This window comes from Tenrec ecaudatus, chromosome 4 (genome assembly GCF_050624435.1).
Source record: "Tenrec ecaudatus isolate mTenEca1 chromosome 4, mTenEca1.hap1, whole genome shotgun sequence".
Classification (NCBI taxonomy): domain Eukaryota; kingdom Metazoa; phylum Chordata; class Mammalia; order Afrosoricida; family Tenrecidae; genus Tenrec; species Tenrec ecaudatus.
In genome coordinates, this window is record NC_134533.1 from 102,876,657 (window position 1) to 102,895,546 (window position 18,890).

At 40.0% G+C, this 18,890-nt stretch overlaps 1 protein-coding gene across 9 annotated transcripts in view; it reads left to right on the forward strand.

Moving 5' to 3' along the window:
- Window positions 1–18,890, forward strand: part of GRIA4 (glutamate ionotropic receptor AMPA type subunit 4) — a 446,712-nt gene that overhangs the window by 337,114 nt on the left and 90,708 nt on the right. The window lies entirely within an intron of this gene.

An 18,890-nucleotide genomic window follows, 5' to 3' on the forward strand; every position in this document is an offset into this window, starting at 1 on the left:
CCAAGGAAGTCAAAACCAACAAAACAATAACAACTAAAACAAAAACAATATAACAACAAAATGAAAGCCACTGACAAAAATGGAAAAGTCTATAAATAGTTCAAGGTCTTTTTGTTGGCTTTTACAAGTCTTTTCCAGTCAAGGCTGAAGGATTCCGCACTCTGTCTCCAAAGTCTATTTTTGGTATTCCCCAGGGATTTCATCACTTTGTTCCCCTTGTTGCTCTATTGCATGCCCTTGGTATTTCTCCCTAGTGTGATGGGGTCAGATTGGGCACAGTTCCCACACTGTGTCTCCAGTGTTTTCCCCCATAGTGCTGTGGTTTAGTGAGAGTCATCGTGTCTCATGGTGAGGCCAGCCCTATGGTCCTCTCTGTGCATTGTCTGCTCTGAACAGGAATATCATCCTCCGAGCTTGGTGCTCCCAGATGTGTTCCCCTCCCTCTCCATCCCTCTTTGTTTCTCCTGTGTGCTTTAATGAGACGTACCCCACTCCCAAAACTGTAGTTTCAGGGGCTGTCCTCTGAAGTGCATTCTTCTGGGTGGGGATGCGGGGGTGTCCACATAGTTGGGATTGGGGCCGGCCCAGCAGATTTCTCTATTGGTTCCCTGGTACATGCTGGTATGTTGTGTTCACATCTTGGCACATTGGGTTTCTAGTTTGTTCTAAAGGGAGAGAAAAGTCCAAGAATTTTTTCATCTTTTAAAATAACAATGAGTAAGATAAGAAAGGAACAAATTGGAAACAACAACAAAAATGTAATGCCTACAAAAAATAAATCCTTTCAGCAATGTCCCACATTGCAGTACTTGGCAGAGCCAGCTGTTTTGGCTTCTTGTTAAATCTTGTTTTGCATGTTAAGTAGCTGTGGTGTAGTGATTTTCAAGTTGAGTTGCTAACCAGAAGGTCAGCAGTTCGAACACGCCAGTGCTTGGGGTAGGGTGGCGGGTGGAGGAACATGAGCCTGTTCTCCTCCCACTGAGCTATAGACTCAGAAACCCTAGGGAAGATTGTACTCTGTCTTATAAGGTCACTGTGGGTCAGAATTAACTGAAAGGCAGTTGGTTTTTGTTTTGTTCTGTTTTGCATGCTTTGCTCAGTCAGGCTCTTCAAAAACTTAAGAAGAAACGCAATAGACTTGACGCTATATGAAGAAGGTGAATTTTATTTCTTTAATCAGACTTTTAAAAATCAAATCTGTTTAAATTTGAAAATCTCAAAAGAATATGTTAATTTCATGGAAAACAGGAACACCTTTAGAAATCGCAACTAGACCAGTGCAGATGAAATAAATAAGGGTCAGAAAACCTAAGGGTCTCTACAACTTGCTGCCATTCTTCATCCTCTTCTTTAAGAAAAAAGAAACAGGAAAGAAAGCGAAAGGTATTTTTTTCAAGGAAAAAAATTACATGATTATCCAAATGCAATTGACCTCTGTTTTGAAAGAACTGTGAGCTTTCGATTTAGTTTGTCTTCCTTGATGCTGCCAGAATATGTATGAGAATAACTTCTCTTATTGTTTCCAACGGCCATTGTCTTTAAAAGAAGAAGAAACAAAGAAAACTCTGCATGGTCCCATTCGAGGTACAAGACGAATTGCACCTTGGTCCCCTTGGGTGTGTGGTGTGGGTGCTGCTCTGTTGCTGGCAGGTGTAGCACCAAGATGTCAAATACTAGCCTGGTGAAAATAATTCAGGGGACCTTCCAGAGCAAGACAGGCTAAGAAGGAAGGGATGGTCCACTTCTGAGAGATTAGCCATTGACAATATCATGAATAGTGATGAAACACTTTCTGATATACTGATGGAAGAGTCGTCCCTCGGGTTGGGAAGGCACTGAAAATATGAGTGGGGAAAAGGAGCTGCTCATACAAAGTAGAGTCAACTTTAATGCCCTTTGTCGTAGTGCCACCTCTTCCCATGCCCACGGGCACATATGTCTCTCTCTGGTTCTCATGCTTAGCCAGGAAAGGTTTCCTGAGCCTCACTCCAGTTCCAGCAAGTGTCACAAAGTCCTTTAGCTCTGATAAGGGCCCAGTGGGCACCCCATTCTGCTTGTCAGCCTCCTGCCTACCTCCTGTCTGAAGGCTGAACTCATTCTGCAGGCCAGGAAGCCCATCACTCTGCCTTATTATCTCCGAGGTGCTACACTGCTGCACTGCACCACTCCCGCTTCTCCATTTGGGCATCTCAAATGCACTTGCTCATGGCTCTTCTTTCTGGGTGGTCATGAGATTCTCCTTCTCTGCTTCTGTGATGCCTCACTTTCTGCCCAGCAGAAAGGCAAAAATGAACTGTCCCTTCATTAGACTTCCATACATCTTATTCACAGGTTCCCACTCAGTCATGTGGCAGGAGTTACAACGATATGAGTAAAAGATCCACAACAACTGATTCAACTGTGGTACAAGGTAAAGAAAAAAGATCAAAACAAGTCCACAAGAGCCAAAATACGACCAGGACTATATCCCACTTGAATATCGAGACCATCCCAGGAACAGATTTAATGTGCTGAACACTCATGACTGAAGACAGGTGACATCAAGACATGAAGAAACAAAATGTTTCATAAAGATAGAAAAGATCAAAATGGATAGGAAGATGTTCTGAAACGATGTTCAAGATGTCCTTGAACGGCAGTAGCTAAAGCAGGTGGAGGGAAATGCTGCAGCTGAATAGAAAATTTGAAAGGGAAGCTCGAGAAGACAAAGTATTATAATTAAATATGAAGAGATTGAAGCAGAAAACCAAACAGGAAGAATACACGTGACATTTTTCAAGCTAAAAGAACACAAGAGAAAATTCAAGCCTTGAGATGCAATAGTGACAGATTTTATGGGCAAAATATCAAACATTGAAGGAAGCATCAGAAGGAGAAGGCAGAGTCACTGTACCAAAAAGAATTGGTCAACATTCAGCTAATCCAAGAGGTAATGCATGATATAGAACCAATGGTATTTAAAGAAGAAACCCAAGTGCATTGTATGCATTAATGAAAATCAAGGCTCCAGACATTGACAGCATTTCAAGTGAAATGTCTCAATAAATTAATGCAGTGCTGGAAGTATTAGTTATTTCTGGATAGAAACATATCAGGTAGCTACTGGCCAATCTATGAAAGGTAATTTTGTCCCTATTCCCATTCCAAAGAAAGGTGACCAACAGAATTCATCTTATCTGAAAACATAATTAACATAATATACAAGTAATGTTTTGCTGAGGATTATTCAAGGACAGTTTTTACATCAGCAAAGAACTGCCAGAAAGTTGAGTCAGATTCAGAAGAGGACATGGAATGTGAGCTGTCGTTGCTAACATAAATGAATCTGGCTGAAAGCAGAGATTATCTGAAAGAGTTTGTGTGTGTTTATTGACTATGTAAATATATCAAAACAAACTCTGACTATGCTAGACTCTGTGGAATCAGGATTGGAGAAATGCTTATTAACAACCTGTGTTATGTAGACAGCATCGACTTGCTTACTAAAGAAGCAATAGCTGATGACCACCAAAGAGCACAGTCTTCAGTATGAAACATACTCAATGGAGGGAAAACTAAATTTTCATAACTGTACCATGAAACAATATGATTTTTATTAAATACATTAAATTTGTCAAGTATTTCATTTTTCTTGAATCCATGATCAATAACTCATGGAAGCAGCAGTCAAAAAATCAAACAACATATTGATTTGGACAAATCTGCTGCACAAGGCCTCTTTGAAGGCTTAAAGAGCAGAGATCGCACTTTGAAGACTAGGGTGAGCCTGAAGAAAGCCAGGGTATTTTCAATCAGCTCATATGCTTGTGAAAACTGGATGAAGACTAGGGAATGTCCAAAAGGATCGATGTGTTTGCATTATGGTGTTGGCAAAGAAAATGAAAGTACTGTGGACAAACAAATCGGTTTGGGAAGAAGTACAGCCAGTATGGCCCTTAGACTCTCACATCTTTCGGATATATTATCAGAAGAGACCAGTCGTTGGAAAAGGACTTCATGCTTGGTAAGGTAAAGTAAGCCAAGAAGAGGAAGATCCTCGATGATAGGAATTGGCATATTGGCTTCAACAAAGAGCCCAAACATTAACAACTGTACTGATGGTACAAGACTGACCAGCATTTCTTTTTGATTAAGATCATTTTATCAGGGGCTCTTACAACTCTTGTTACAATCTATAGAGCAATTGTATCAGACGTATTCTTTTTTAGACATTTACTCTCTATTGAGCCCTTGGGATCAGCTCCTCCTTTTTCCCCCCTCCCTCCTCCCTCCTCCCTCCTCACCCTGATGGACCCGTGATAGATGAGTTAGTGTATTGTACCAACCTGGCCGATAAACACATGGGGTTAATTGAAGGGCAGAGAGATAAATGACTCGGTGAGCCTCGCCTTTCTAGTTCTTGCGTCTTTTGCTTTCTGATGGTTGGACCAGGGTGCGGCTGCCTTAGCCAGTTTCCTGCTTCAGCGGGCAAGGCTCACTTCCTGCCAAACATCCCTGAGGAGAAGCCACATGGACCTACCCCAATGAAGCCCTGGGTGCTGGAGCAGCCGTGTGGAGACCCCTGCCAGCGTTGAGATGCTTACACATTCACTGACTTGGCTTTCCTCCTGCAGTCGGCATCATTGCGTGTGTTTTGTGAGATGGAGAAGGACTTTGTGGATTGGTGTTGGACATATGGGTTAATGGGTTAAAGTTGGACTTGTGGGCTTGGGCAGCACTGGGTTGGGATGTTTTCTTGATGAGCACTTAACCTTTATATAAAACTCTCTCTTATACATGCATTTCTGTGTCTCCAAACTACCCAGACTAGCACAATAGATTATATATTTTTATTATTTTCATATCTCACACCAGCTGCTGCCTCCCTTTCCCTCTAGTTTCTGTTGTTCTTCCCCCTAACCTTTTGGTATCCCTATTCTCATTCCTGTTCCTGGGTTCCGTGCATAATGAGTTTTATCTCTTGCCTCTACCTGTGTACATATTCTGGCCTAGTCCAGAATGGGAATCAGCACTGGGGTCATAATAGTGGGAGGTAAGGAAGCCTCAAGGAACCAGAGGTATATTGTGTGATCCATTGGTGCTCTACTGCACCCTGACTGACCCTTCCCTGTGACCCCTCTGCGGGTGGATATTCCATTGTCTACAGATGGGCTTTGGGTCTCCTTTCTGAGTCCACTCATTCTCACCTATGCATTTTTGTTTGTTTTGGTTTGTTTTTTTTTGGTGTTTGTTATGAATCTTCTGATGCCTGTTACCCAGTCCTGATGACACCTCATGATCATACCAGTTTGAGCCAGCATTTCATTCTGTTGTACAGAGTCTCTATGATTCTGCAGATAGTAGGTAAACCTGACAACAACATATGAATTAAATATCCTACCCTTAATCAAAAGGACCTACATAGAAATGTCTACTATGGTTTTGAGAGGAGTGAGAACTATTTCTGAAGTAGAATAAAAGGCATCCTGCTGATGTAGTAGGTTAATAATTGGGCTTCTAACCCAAAGATCAGTGATTAGATCCCACCAGGAGCTCCTTGGGAAAAAGGTGAGGCACTCTTTTAGTGTGAAGATGGATCGTCTTGGGAACCCCCGTGGAGCAGTCTATTCTGTTGTATATAAAGTGACCCAGCTGCAGTAGGTGTAAGTAAAAGAGAAAGGCTGACTTTCCAATTTATTTCAGTAGAATTTTGCATTTGCACTTCAAATGTTTAAAAGGCAGTTAAATTAACAAAAGGAAAGCAAAGGATTCCACAGTACCTTTGGGTACACTTTTCTGAGTCTAGTATACCCAATAAATATAACTATAGAAATAAAATTATATGTATATTAAATACTTCACAAACAAAATGTACTATCTGTCAGTAAATTAAAAATTTACTCCCCAAGGTTTAGGAAAGCAGTGAGGTAATGGATCGAGTACACACCTAACTCTACCCTGAAGAATAATTACATAACGAACATGATTCCCTTATTGAGCTTTGGAGTTTTCTCCAAGCTCACACACTAGTGCCAAGTCTAAGCTCAGAGTAATGAAGGGAATTAAAATGATGGGTTTTTTGGTTTTCTTTTAAAGTAAGCTATCTGGCAAATGGAAAAAGCATGAAAAATAGAAAGAAATTATTTCCTTTTTTTGAGACCTTTCTAAGTTCCATATATACCATAAATGGTTGCCGTTTCCCACTGTCAATTCCCTGCATTGCTTCTTTACCCATCTCATAGGCTTCACTTTAAAACCTAGGACTCAAATTTGAAATATTGAATATATATATAGACTACATGGCTACAAATACACATATACTAATACATGTATACTAGGATTCTGTTTTTTAATTATTTTTCTGTTTATTTTTGCTGATTTATCATGATCTATGCTGAAATTTAAATTTTCTAATACAATTTATAAAAGTTTCAGGAAACCAGTTCTGACTCACAGTGATCACAGATGTGTCAGAGTAGAATTATAATCCATAATATTTTCAATTAACTGGTTTTTTCATTCCACCTCTAAGTCTTTTCCCCAAGGTACCGCTGGGTCATCTTGAGCTTCCAATCTTTCTGTTAACAGCCAAGTGTGTCCACCATTTGGACCAACCAGGAATTACCTAGCATAATAGCAATAAAATACTACAAACAGTTTAAGCATATGATAGAAACTTATTTTGGTTATTTCAAATTCATTGATCCCCCTTTCTATAGATATGCACTCAATCATCCATTTAGTCAGTTCCTCAACAACCATTTCTCCAGTACCTACTAATTTTCAAGCACTATGTATAAATATGAACCGATGAATTCCACGCCACGAACGAGTTTCCAATGTAAAGGAAGATGGAGGAACACAATTAAAGTAAGCAGCACAATGTGAGATGTGTGATATGAAAATGATGACAAATTGTTGAAAACAGATTAACTGTGCTCCAGAAATACTGAGGGTTGAGTACAAAGTAGACAAGATGGACAAGAGCCAAACAATGAGTCACATGCTTAGGGAAGGCAAGTGGGTATATTTGGAGCCTCCCAGCACAGGAGAATTGAGGAGAAACCAAAGCAAATTTAAAAGACAACCAAGGGCCTCATAAAGTGGATAAGTGTTTTTAAATGTGCCGTTGAATGTTTTCGGTTTTAATGGATTTATTGGCATACATATCGTATATCATGCAGTTTATTCATTCAGTCATATTGGGAAGACGTTTGCAATCAACAGCACAATCAATTTCAGGACATTTTCTTCTCATGCTCCTTGTGGTTAACTTCCTACTTGCCCCTGGATTCTCCCCTAGCATGTCTCTAGGCAATTGTCAACCCAGTCACCTTCTCGATCGACCTGCCTATCCTGAATCTCATCCACAGAAAGCCATGCAAAACACAAACAGGAAGCAAGCAAAAGGAAACAAACAAACAAAAAATCCAACAACAGTGACTAAACCAAATATAGAAAAACCTCAATCAAAAAGAAAGCATAAAATATTGAACACAAGTAAGTGTAAAATGGGCAAAAGAAGATCAAAGGATAAGGTATTACTGTTTAACCTAACTACAGCTGCCATAATCAACTTTATGTGTTAGAATGATAATTCTGATGACAACTGAAAGAATGAGGGGCGGGGAACTGAGGAGTGTACTGGTGACTGCAGTGTACTAAATGGGTGATGACATGTATTTATTCTTCGTTTTTTAAGTATCATTTATACCACTAGATAAAATCTCTCCTTCAGGATCTACATAACAAGTGTTTACTGAAGGCCTGCTCTGGTATCCCTGGCAATGTTCTGGACTCAGGAAAGTCTTGAAACGGAACAAAGGAAACGGAGCTTACATTCAGTGTGCCAGGCCCACAGTAAACAAAAGGGTAAATGTGTAATTCTGGGTAGTTGTAAGTCTTATTACATATTGATTAAATGTCTACTTTGACAAACACTATATGATTAAGAAACAAAACAAAAGTCTTTGCCATTGACCTTGACTGACTCGTAGCAAGCCCTCTGTGGGACTCCAAGCCTGTAACTGTTTACAGGAGTAGAAAGCCCAGTCTTTCTCCCATGGAGCTGCTGCTGGTTGCAAACTGCCAACCAGTCACATCATCCCCACTTGTAATCACTACACCACCAGAGCTCTTAATTAACCAGATGCTTTCCAGGCCATCTGACACAAGGTGAACCCCTGGATGTCCGTGCTTCTCTGGGTGGACTGGACATTCCTATCTTTCAGTTAGCACCAAGTGCATTTAACCAGTAGCTCCACCCTAGGGCTCAGCACATGACATTATGGGGTTCATCATTTTCATTATTTTTTTAAGCAATTTAGAAGCTCAACTGAATTAACTTGAAAAGGGGAATGGGAGAACTTTTCTTGTGGACACTGTTAGTTTTTCTACAGGTAAAGGCAATTAAATTTTGGGTGTCCTATTCAAAACATAGACATACATACCTACCCATCGAGCTTGCTATGTAAATTTATATACTAACCAAATAGGTATTCTTGTATTTTACTGTTTTATACCTAAAGATATTGTTTTCAGACTTTTTCCTCTATATTTGTAACCCTTAATTTTTTAAATAGCGTTGTTTAGATATTAATATTTAAGCAAATCTGGAAAGCTTAGTCAGAAAAATACTTTACTTCTTTAATAAGACAGTGCATTTTCTTACGTTTCTGATCTCACTGCGATCCCATTCGTAGGGACCGGATTCTCTAGCACCAAAGTATTTGTAGAGTAGCATAACAAAGCCAACCCACAGGAGCTCTTTTGGCAAGAAAATAGTCCGCAGAGGATAAGTAAAAAGAAAATTTTGGAGGGTGATATTTCTGATGTATTTTGTTCATTATAATCTCCTCTGTTGCATATAATTAAACACACAAATATCAAAGCCCATCGACCATAAAAAGTTATTAGGTGAAGTTATTAAAGAATGAGATATCATCCTAAAAATTTTGGACAGAACTTCTGATCAATATACTTTGGATGGCTCCGTTGAGCTATTGTTGTGGGTAAATTTGATGGGAAATAAGGAGGTACCTTAAACCTGCTGATGCCTGGAACATATATGAAAAATAAAGAGATGAATGAAGAGTGATGCGATAGGAAGGATGTCCTTAAACAGCCTTTAAAAACTGTGCTCTGCAAAAATGCACACTCTCTCTGGCTCTGGAGTTTGCAGTGTACATTAGCATATTAAAGTCTCTAAATGTCCCTGCAGCTAGAAACCTCGTAAACCTTACTTAACCTTATGTTCTCTACAAAATTAGCCACAGACACTTTTTAACATTCCATTTGCCTAATCATCATTAAATAGGGGAATAGAAAATAGGGAGATTTTGAATTTAAAAATAAGAGAAAAAAGGAAACTGCAAGTACTATTTCAAATGAATATTTAAACCATATAGAAGGCATCCAGGAAGTGGGGGCAAGATGAGGCATCAACCCAAGCCGCTCAGAAACAGTGGCATCTGATCCATCATTCCAAAGAGCCACAGAATCATACATTCCTGGTCAGGCATCCATCCCATAAACGTTTTCACAGGGCTTATTTTGAGCAGGACATGTTTGAATGATTGGATTTCATCCTGAACATGCTTAGCTTTATAATTGAGTAAATATTCTGTCATGATCATAAATATCTGTAAAACACCACCACCACCTGCACAAGTTTTCTTCATGGCCCACAAGTAGATAATTTTTCAAGGCTGATATAGCTAATTGTGGAAATCTCAAGAGAGACTTCAATAGCATTTGTTGATTCTAAGAAAATTAACTATGAAAGTGCTTCAAAAAGTTTGTGGGAAATTAAATTAAGAGGTAGTGGAATTTTCTCCTGGACTTTTGGAAGCTCCCTCGTGTATTCCGCTGTTTGTTGACTCCCGTGTTGATATTGGACGCCATAAGTTGTGCAGTTCTCCTGTAGAATGCAGCCTTTAATGGATCACTAACAGTGCCTCAAATCATGCAATTAGCTGCTGGATGGCATTGAATTTGCACTAAATGTATGGTATATCATTTAAATATATTTTTAATAAATACCAGGCCAGTTACAAATATAAAAAACTATATACAAGTTATTTAGGTCTTCCTGAAAATTAAATTTATCATAGATATATGAAGAATTTTCACACATTGCCTTTGATTGGTTGAAGTTTACCTGGTAGTTTTTCATTTGCGTATCTCTGCCCTAGTCTGGTGCAAAATGAAATCAGCAACACCTCCCTTACTATACATCAAAGATACTGTTATTTAAATAAGCAATGTGTTCAGACAGGAAAAGCATTTGCAAGAAAAGGAAGTGTGTCTTTGTGTCATATGAGAAAGTAGATTTTTCTTATAAACAAGTTTGGCATTCACCTATTCAAGGTGATAGATAATGTCACTCTCAAAAATATCTATTTTTATTCATTTTCCTCTTATGAAAGATATATTGATGAGGGCCCAAAGTAAATCATCGTTCTGAGTTGGTATGGCATAGGAAGGCAATAAGGAACGCAGCACACTAAGTGTTGGGATGCTAACTGAAAAGCTAGGGGTTCAAGCCAACCAGCTACTCCCTGAGAGGAAGATGAGGCAAACCCCCGATGGCAGTTCTGCATTGCCCTTTAGAATCAGCGTGCGTGAGGATTAACTCAACAGCAGTGGGGAAGAAATGGAAGACCACAGGATGTCATGAAAAGTATGGAATTTGTAGTCAGAATATCTAGGCTGGAGTCCCACATTTCCAGCTTCATCACTTAATGACTGTATTAATTTAATGAGTCTCTTTATAAAAGCAAAGCCGTCCTCTCCTCCACCTACATCTCATTGGAGCCATTTGTTTGTTCCTTCCTGCAAAATGCCGCTTTAGCGGAAGAAAAGCATCCTGCTAACTGGTTCTTGCAGGCTATGATGTGTGTTACAAATGCATAATCATAAATCCCATGGAATCTTTTTTGCCTTTCTGAAAATATTTTAAATCACCAAATTAAAGTGCTATTCAGTCAAAATGGTTCTTTCCTAAGAGTTGTTCATGCATAGGATGATGAGATTCATAATAGTATTCAAGCCTTGTAGTGGTAGACTTTTAGAACCAGTGAATAGGCTGATGTCCATAGGGGAGGCACAAACAGCTAATGCACTTGACTGCTAACGGGAAGGTCAGCGGTTCTAATGTATCCAAAGGATCTTCAGAAAAAAAGGCCTGATGAGCTACTGCCAAAAATCAGCTATTCCAAGTTTTATTCTATGCCTGGCCCCAACTGTTCGTGTAAATAGTGTCCAGCCATCATCAATTCACATCGGGTTATAAAAAAAAGGCCTATGCATGTGTAATTTCCTCTTTTCAACAGTGGGTTAGCCAATTCTACACCAATGACTAAAATAATGATACTCTCTATAGAATTCTCTTATGCCCCAAGGGCATGATTTATAATGTTCTCCAGTAACATAATAATGTTGTCTTTAAAATGAACCAGGAACATTTAAAAACTACAGAAATATGAAAGACCTTTATGCTCACACTGAATTGTGGCCCTAATCTAAGAACCTAGCATGAATTAGTTCTTATGACATGGCCATGCCCAACATTTGCCCTCCTGGAGATGTCACTGACGATATGGACCCTATAGCAAGAAATAGCTGCCAGACTATCAGAAAGAACAGTGCCTGCAGCCTTAACGGTTTGTCTCAAAAGAAGCAACCATCTAAGTGAGGTGCCAACTAAGTTCATACGGAAGAATCACACCAGCTTGTGTGATTCGAGAATTATAAATAATAAAATCCAAGCACAGAGGAAGGGACACTATCAGACCTGACATTTTGAACACCGGTTTGCAGAAGGCTGTGAGTAATACTGGAAACCCAAAATCCATCTGCAGGATCCCCACATAAATGAAGTCTCTAATCATAATCAAGAAATGTGAATAGACTTGCTGTCAGGTAGAGAGCATTGTAAAGTAGATTTTGGAAAATGTAGTTGGGGTAAGATGTAGCACCTTATCATTTGAGATAACTTTTGGCCCATTTTAAATTTGTTCTAGCTTTTAATATTTTCTGCTTTCTCCTTTTTATAAATAAATCATTTATAAGAACTCTTACAGCTCGTATACAATCCATACATCAATTGTATCCTCTTCTTTCTTTTAGATTGAGGTTTTCTCTATTTTAGTTTGTAATTGTTGGGGTTTTATGTTTGCGTGATTGTTTCTTAATTTTGTTTTGTATATTTACATATGTATATGAAATCCAGGATAGGAAAATCTACAAATCCAGTAACCAGATTAATAATTACCCAGGGATGTGGCAGGGAAGGTTGAAGGGATATGCGGGTTAATCCCAATAACTATGAGGAATAATAAAATATTCTAAAATTGATTGTGCTGATGATGGCACAACTCTTTTTAATAGGATTGAACTATAGGATTATGTGTTATGTGAATTACATGCCAATATGAAAAAAAACACACATGGAAACAGTCACAAGAAAAAAGAAGGGATAGCTCTATCGAGGACAGTTCTCCCCTGGTGCACCTTGGGTCACCGTGAGTTGGGGCATACTTACGTGAAAGCAGCTGATTTGGTTTGATTTTAGTAGGCTGCAAGAGTAGACATTCTGCAATGGGCTTTTCTCTATCCACTGTCAGTGACTGACGGAATTAAGGGTACCATCCAAAGAGCGCTGGAATGCGAGTTACCTATCTGAATCTCAGCCCTTGCTCTTTACAACTTAGTTCTTGGATCGTATTCAAATCATCTCTCTTCTGAAGTTCTCATTATACTAGCCTATTAAACTCGAAGAGAGGTGTACATAAAGAAATCTAAACTCTGTAAGCTGAAAGCATGAAATGGAAAGAATCAGTTTTAATATTTGGAATAAAGTCCAAGAAAAAACACTAAGAAACCAGTACTAAGAATAGTTTGGGCTTATGGTATAGGACAATAAAAAAAAAAAAAACACTGACGTCAGTTAATTACAACTCATAGCAACCCAAGATAGGGCTTTGGAGACTGCCAGCCCTTAAAGGAGCAGGCAACCTCACCTTTCGCTTAGAAGTGGTGGGTGAGATTGCACCAAAGGCCTGAGTTTAGCAGCTCAAGGCCTAACCCACAACCTGACGAAGGTTGCCTGACAAGAAAGTATAGAGGAGAAATCACTGTTAATAATATAAGTAATTTATTAAATAGACACTAGCTCATTTCTATTTTCTATTTTTAAAAGTTTCCATGAAATATTAAATAAACATGGTATATTATGCAACTTGAGCCGTTTGTTATACGTGGAGACTTGCTGTGTGTCCTTGAGTTTAGAGAGCTGCAGGACAGCCCTGTAGGACCGAGCAGACCTATAGCGGGCATATGCTCACAAACTTGTTTGGTCTACGGCCCCTTTTCAGAAAAGAAATTAGCCTGCACCCTCCCAGCAGTTAGACACGTTTGGGCTGCGGCCGCCCGCCAGGATCAAGGGTCAGTGTCGTTTGCAGGCCTCTGGACTGTCCCTGGGCCCTCAAGGAGTGCGATGGCCCACTTTGGGAAACACGCCCACGGTATACGGTTTCCACGCTTGTAGGTATTTGGGAAGCAGACGGTCACGTCTCTCTCGCACGGAGTTGTGCCTTTTCATTGACAGGGATCCTGACAAACAGTTTTTGAAAAACGGAGTCACCTCCGGAGAGTTGATCCCGACTCAGAGTGATCCTTATAGGGTTTCCAAGACTGGCAATCTTGACAGGCGCAGGCAGCTCCTCTTTCTCCGTCCCCAAATCCTACTCTTGAAATCAATGCCCATTCTTATCTTTCTAGACTATAGTTTAAGTTTGTGACTTATGTGAAAAAGCGCAGTGCCGTCAATTTTTCTTTTGATGGAATAAAAGTTAGACGAAAGCTTTTGTTTTGAATTTCAATAAAATATTCTTGAACATGTTGAAAATCAGTACTTGAGGGATATTTGGAAGTCTGAAACACCATCAGAGAAAGGATTCGTGAGAACAGCTGTCTTTCTAACATTTCAAGTAACAACAGTTCGGTCCTGTCTCTGATGCTAGTGGCGTCAGAGGCCTGGCGGTGAGGTCCAGTGAGCATGGGGATGCGAACAGCATGGTTGGCCCTTCAAAGCCAATGACGGGCCTCTCTGTTCCCAGAGAGATGAAGAGCGTCACACACCTGTGGTTGCTCTGAGTGGGAATCCACAGGACGGCAGTAGGTGTTTTGCTTGTTCATTTATTTTCATGCCTTTGGGTGTGTTGGACGGTTATCTTGGTGTCCCTGAATTTTCTGGAACAAAATACCAATTAAGAAAGGGATTTCTACCTGACTTAGGGGACCAAATTAAAATTTAAAGTAATATTTTAAAAATCCATATACAAGTACACCGCCCTACAGTTTTAGCTAGAAAATAGTGCTCGGTAGAATAGTTGCGAGTTAGTCGAAATATTATGAGTTAACACAAGGAGCACCAGTGTCCCAGAACATTCAATGTCAGGCTGCTTACCGAAAAGTTAACGACTCTAACTCACTGGGCATGGCCGGGGAGGCAAGGCAGAGTGCTTCTCTCCATCTGTGCAGCCCGAAGCCCTGTGGGACAGCTCTCCTCTCTCCCGCAGGCTGCCTAGCAGTTCGATGGGTTTTTTCTTAACTAGAAGGAGCCTGAAGTGCATTGCTGTCTCCAGGATTAACATAGAATCCTATGTTGATTTTGCCACACTGTCATTCATTTGCGTATCACAAACTGACCTTCCCACGCTTCCTTAGATGGCCGGCTGCTTGTTCAAGGCAAGCCTAGTGTCCATGACATTCATGTCCTAATTAACTCCTTTATTCAGCCAGTCCATCAATGTCTATTATCGATGGACTCTTAAAAAGGTGCCCTGTTCTTTCACCCAAATGATGTTACTTCTCCGTGAATCACACAACATTCCACTAACTCCGATCTGAATTTCAAGCATTTCGCTTGAACCTCGCCCCCTTTGAGAGAATAAACGGCAGCACTTGTTTGTCTCTGTAAGCCGTTACTCTTGGTAGCTCTAAACGGATGCATAAGCAATTTGTTGAACTAAGTGGAATTGAAATGTAGGGCCTATATGAAGAAGTGTTTATTTAGGTCCAGTTTTTCCCTAACCTTAATGGATAAACATTTTAAAGTCTTATTCATAAAAAGTGAGGGTTTTGTCATCATTTGATAATAGAACAATTGCTATGCTTATGCCTGATGTTGAGCATAATGATGTACAGAGATCTGATTTTATAATGAATTTCTTTGACCAGCACAATAAACAGTTCTAAACAATTTTGTTTCTTAAAAACCAACTTGAAAAGAGTAATTAAAGGAATCAGTTAGTCCCTTCTCATAAGCGCTTCCTTCTTGTGAAGGTGGATTCCTCGGGAAGCTCGTGATCAGTGTAGCTTTCACGGCCCGCCTAACCTCTTCAACAGAACTCTAGTAAACGAGACCCTGGATCGGGACTCTTCACCTAGTTCCAGCCCCTGTTTCTTTAAAAAATCATAAAATAACAGAATTACAAGTTCTCTGACTCTACATTTATTTTTATTATGAAAAGTCATAATTTTTGTAACTGTATCCTTACCTTAGGCATTGTTCTCCCTGGATAACTAGGCCAACTACACCTGTAGGAAGACATTGCTATTTCATAGCATCTTTCGCCTCAAGCTCTATCTTTTCCTTGTTTATAAAATTCTAACAACAATTACCCAGAAATGCAAAGCTTGGTCTACATTCAAAGTCAAGCCACTCTGGTTTATTATTTGTTTGGTTTAGTGCAGGTTCCTAACTTTGGTATCAAAGCTGGGGGTCATGCAAAACCAGTCATGGCAGCATCAGTCTTACATCACATCTTTTAGAAAGCTGAAATAAATGAATCATTATTTTCAGGACAGTTGTCTATGGAGAAGAAACTTTGGGGGTGCAGCAGGTTAGTTGTTGGGCTGCTAACACAGGGTCTGCAGTTCAATCCCACCAGACACTGTGAGAGAAAGATGAGATTGTCTGCTCCCATAAAGTGTTACAATCTTGGAAACCCTATATGTTGTTGCCAGGTGCCATTAAGTTGGTTTCTACCCATACTGACCCTCTGTCCAACAGAGGAGACCATACAGAGGGGTGTTATAAGTTTGGACTGACTCCATTCTGGTGGGTTTGTCGTTTACTATGTAGTATAAATTATATTTTTCACAAACAGTCTTCCATATCTGACACATGCATGTGTTAAAAGGACAAGATCTAAGAGTTAAACCATGGCCTTCCAGGTAGCATGTGCCTCCTCTACTGGTGAAAGGTAATGATGTGTCCACAGCACTTTGTCCAGCTTCGTTGTTTTTCTCTTACCCAAGATCTGACTCTGAAAGGAGGGTCATTTCTAACACCACCAACTAGGCAAATAGATCTCAGATCACTGCTCCCTGCGGCCACTGGTCCCCAGAACGTGGATGCATCGTGACCACCGGTAGGCCTTCTCCACCAAGATTATATCCCTTTCAGTTCTCACCCTTCGAAAATATTTTACCTAGGTTTTAATTCATTATAGTTCACTACTAAACAATTTAGAACTGATCTGATACATATAGAGAAATAAATAGAATTCCTACCAGTGCCCTATCTCTTAAATATTTACAAGTATTTTGAACTTAAAATGAATTTTTTTTAAGGCTGACACAGACTACAGTTACATAGACACCACAAGCCTAGAGTGTTGAGACAGAAAGGGATGGTGGAGTTTTAAAGAAGTACAAAAATACTTAAATAACCATCCCAGAGAAAGTTGTACTGAGTCAGCAAGGGCTCATTAGTGGATCGCCGTGTGGTAGGACTCCTGCGGAGGTCAAAGATCATGACTATAGTGAGGTCAATAAGAGAGGGACGGACTCCTGATTGAGTACCAGCCATCTCCTAATTATTGTTTTATGCACAAACTGTGCTTAAGATCCCCAGAGATTTTTTAAATCATTTTATTAGGGGCTCATACAACTCATCACAATCCATACATACATCAGTTGTGTAAAGCGCATTTGTACATTCATTGCCCTCATCATTCTCAAAACATTTGCTCTCCACTTAAGCCCCTGGCATCAGCTCCTCATTTCCCCCCTCCCTCCCTGTTCTCCCTTCTCTCATGAACCCTTGATAATTCATAAATTATAATTTTGTCATATCTTGCCCTGTCCGATGTCTCCCTTCACCCACTTTTCTGTCATCCGTCCCCCAGGAAGGAGGTCACATGTAGATCCTTGTGAACCGTTCCCTCTTTCCAACCCACCCTCCCTCCACCCTCCCAGTACCACCGCTCATACCACTGGTCGTGAAGGGATCATCTGTCCTGGATTCCCTGTGTTTCCAGTTCCTATCTGTACCCGTGTACATCCTCTGGTCTAGGCAGACTTGCAAGGTAGAATTCAGATCATGATAGTTTCAGGGAAGTAAGCATTTAGGAACTAGAGGAAAGTTGTATGTTTCATCGTTGCTACATCTCACCCTGACTGGCTCGTCTCCTCCCCAAAACTCTTCTGTAAAGGGATGTCCAGTGCCCTACACATGGGCTTTGGATCTCCACTCCGCACTTTCCCCCTCATTCACTATGGTAATATTTTTGTTCTGATAATGCCTGATACCTGATCCCTTCGACACCTGTTGATCGCACAGGCTGGTGTGCTTCTTCCATGTGGGCTTTGTTGCTTCTAAGCTAGATGGCCATTTGTTTACCTTCAAACCTTTAAGACCCCAGACGCTATATCTTTTGATAGCCTGGCACCATCAACTTTCTTTGCCGCATTTGCTTACGCACCCATTTATCTTCAGCGGTGGTATCATGGAGGTGAGCACACAATGATATGGTTTTTTGTTCTTTGATGCCTGGTAACTGATCCCTTACACATCGTGATCATACTGACTGGTGTGCTTCTTCCATGTGGATTCCCAGAGATTTTAAGATGACCCCTTCTTGTTCAGCCCATGCCAAATGACTAAACTTTGAATTAACCTTTTCATTAACCCAATAGGGAAAAGAATTAACCCTTTCGTTGCCATATTTCTTATAATGATCTATTTTTTGCTTGCCCACATCTTCATGGTAAGATTGTCAAAGGAAGTTCATTTGCAGATCAGTTATGGACTAGATAAATCTGGCACTCTAAACCCTGTAGGCTTGCTGAATTGGGTTCGGATCTCTTGACTTGAGGGTGCCCAACGAATGATAATGGCCCAGGACTACCATGTACTTGTTATTTCAATGCCTCTTGGCTTTATTAGGACATGTCTTAATCTGATAGGCATGGTTCTGCTGATGTAAAGAGTATTATTTAATATTTTTCCCAATGACCAACTCCCAATTTTTGTGTACATGACTTCCAGGCATGTCAGAGTTTTATTTGTTCTACAATTGATTGTGGCATTGACTGTTCAACTCTTCTTAATATGATAGAACTATTAAATTATATGATATGTGAATTATAGGCCAATAAAACTGTTTTTTAAAAATCAAAACATAATAAAACTATAGTCATGCTATGTAAACATTACACATGAATAAAGGAGTTTCCAAGAAAATAAAGAAAGGCAGAGGCCTGTCCCAAAGGAGTTTGTCATGTTGAGTAGCCTGATTTGAGTTGTAATGTTCACGAATGGGAGCTTAGCTCTCAGGACAGCTATAGACTCCCATAAAAAGCCAGACTATTGAAGGATGATACCTTCATAAATAAAAAATACAATCGAAAAAACAAACTTTTAGCAATCAACAAAGTGTTTTCTGTCCCAACTGGAGCTTGGTATTGTGAGAGAACTTGTTCTTTAGGTAGATGCATTTTGAATTTCCACAATATACTCTTGTATGGGAAACCTAAAACTGAAAAATGAACCAAAATGCAGCGCTGGATCAGTGACACTAACAGAGGAGTCTCTAATAGACACCAACACAGAACACCTT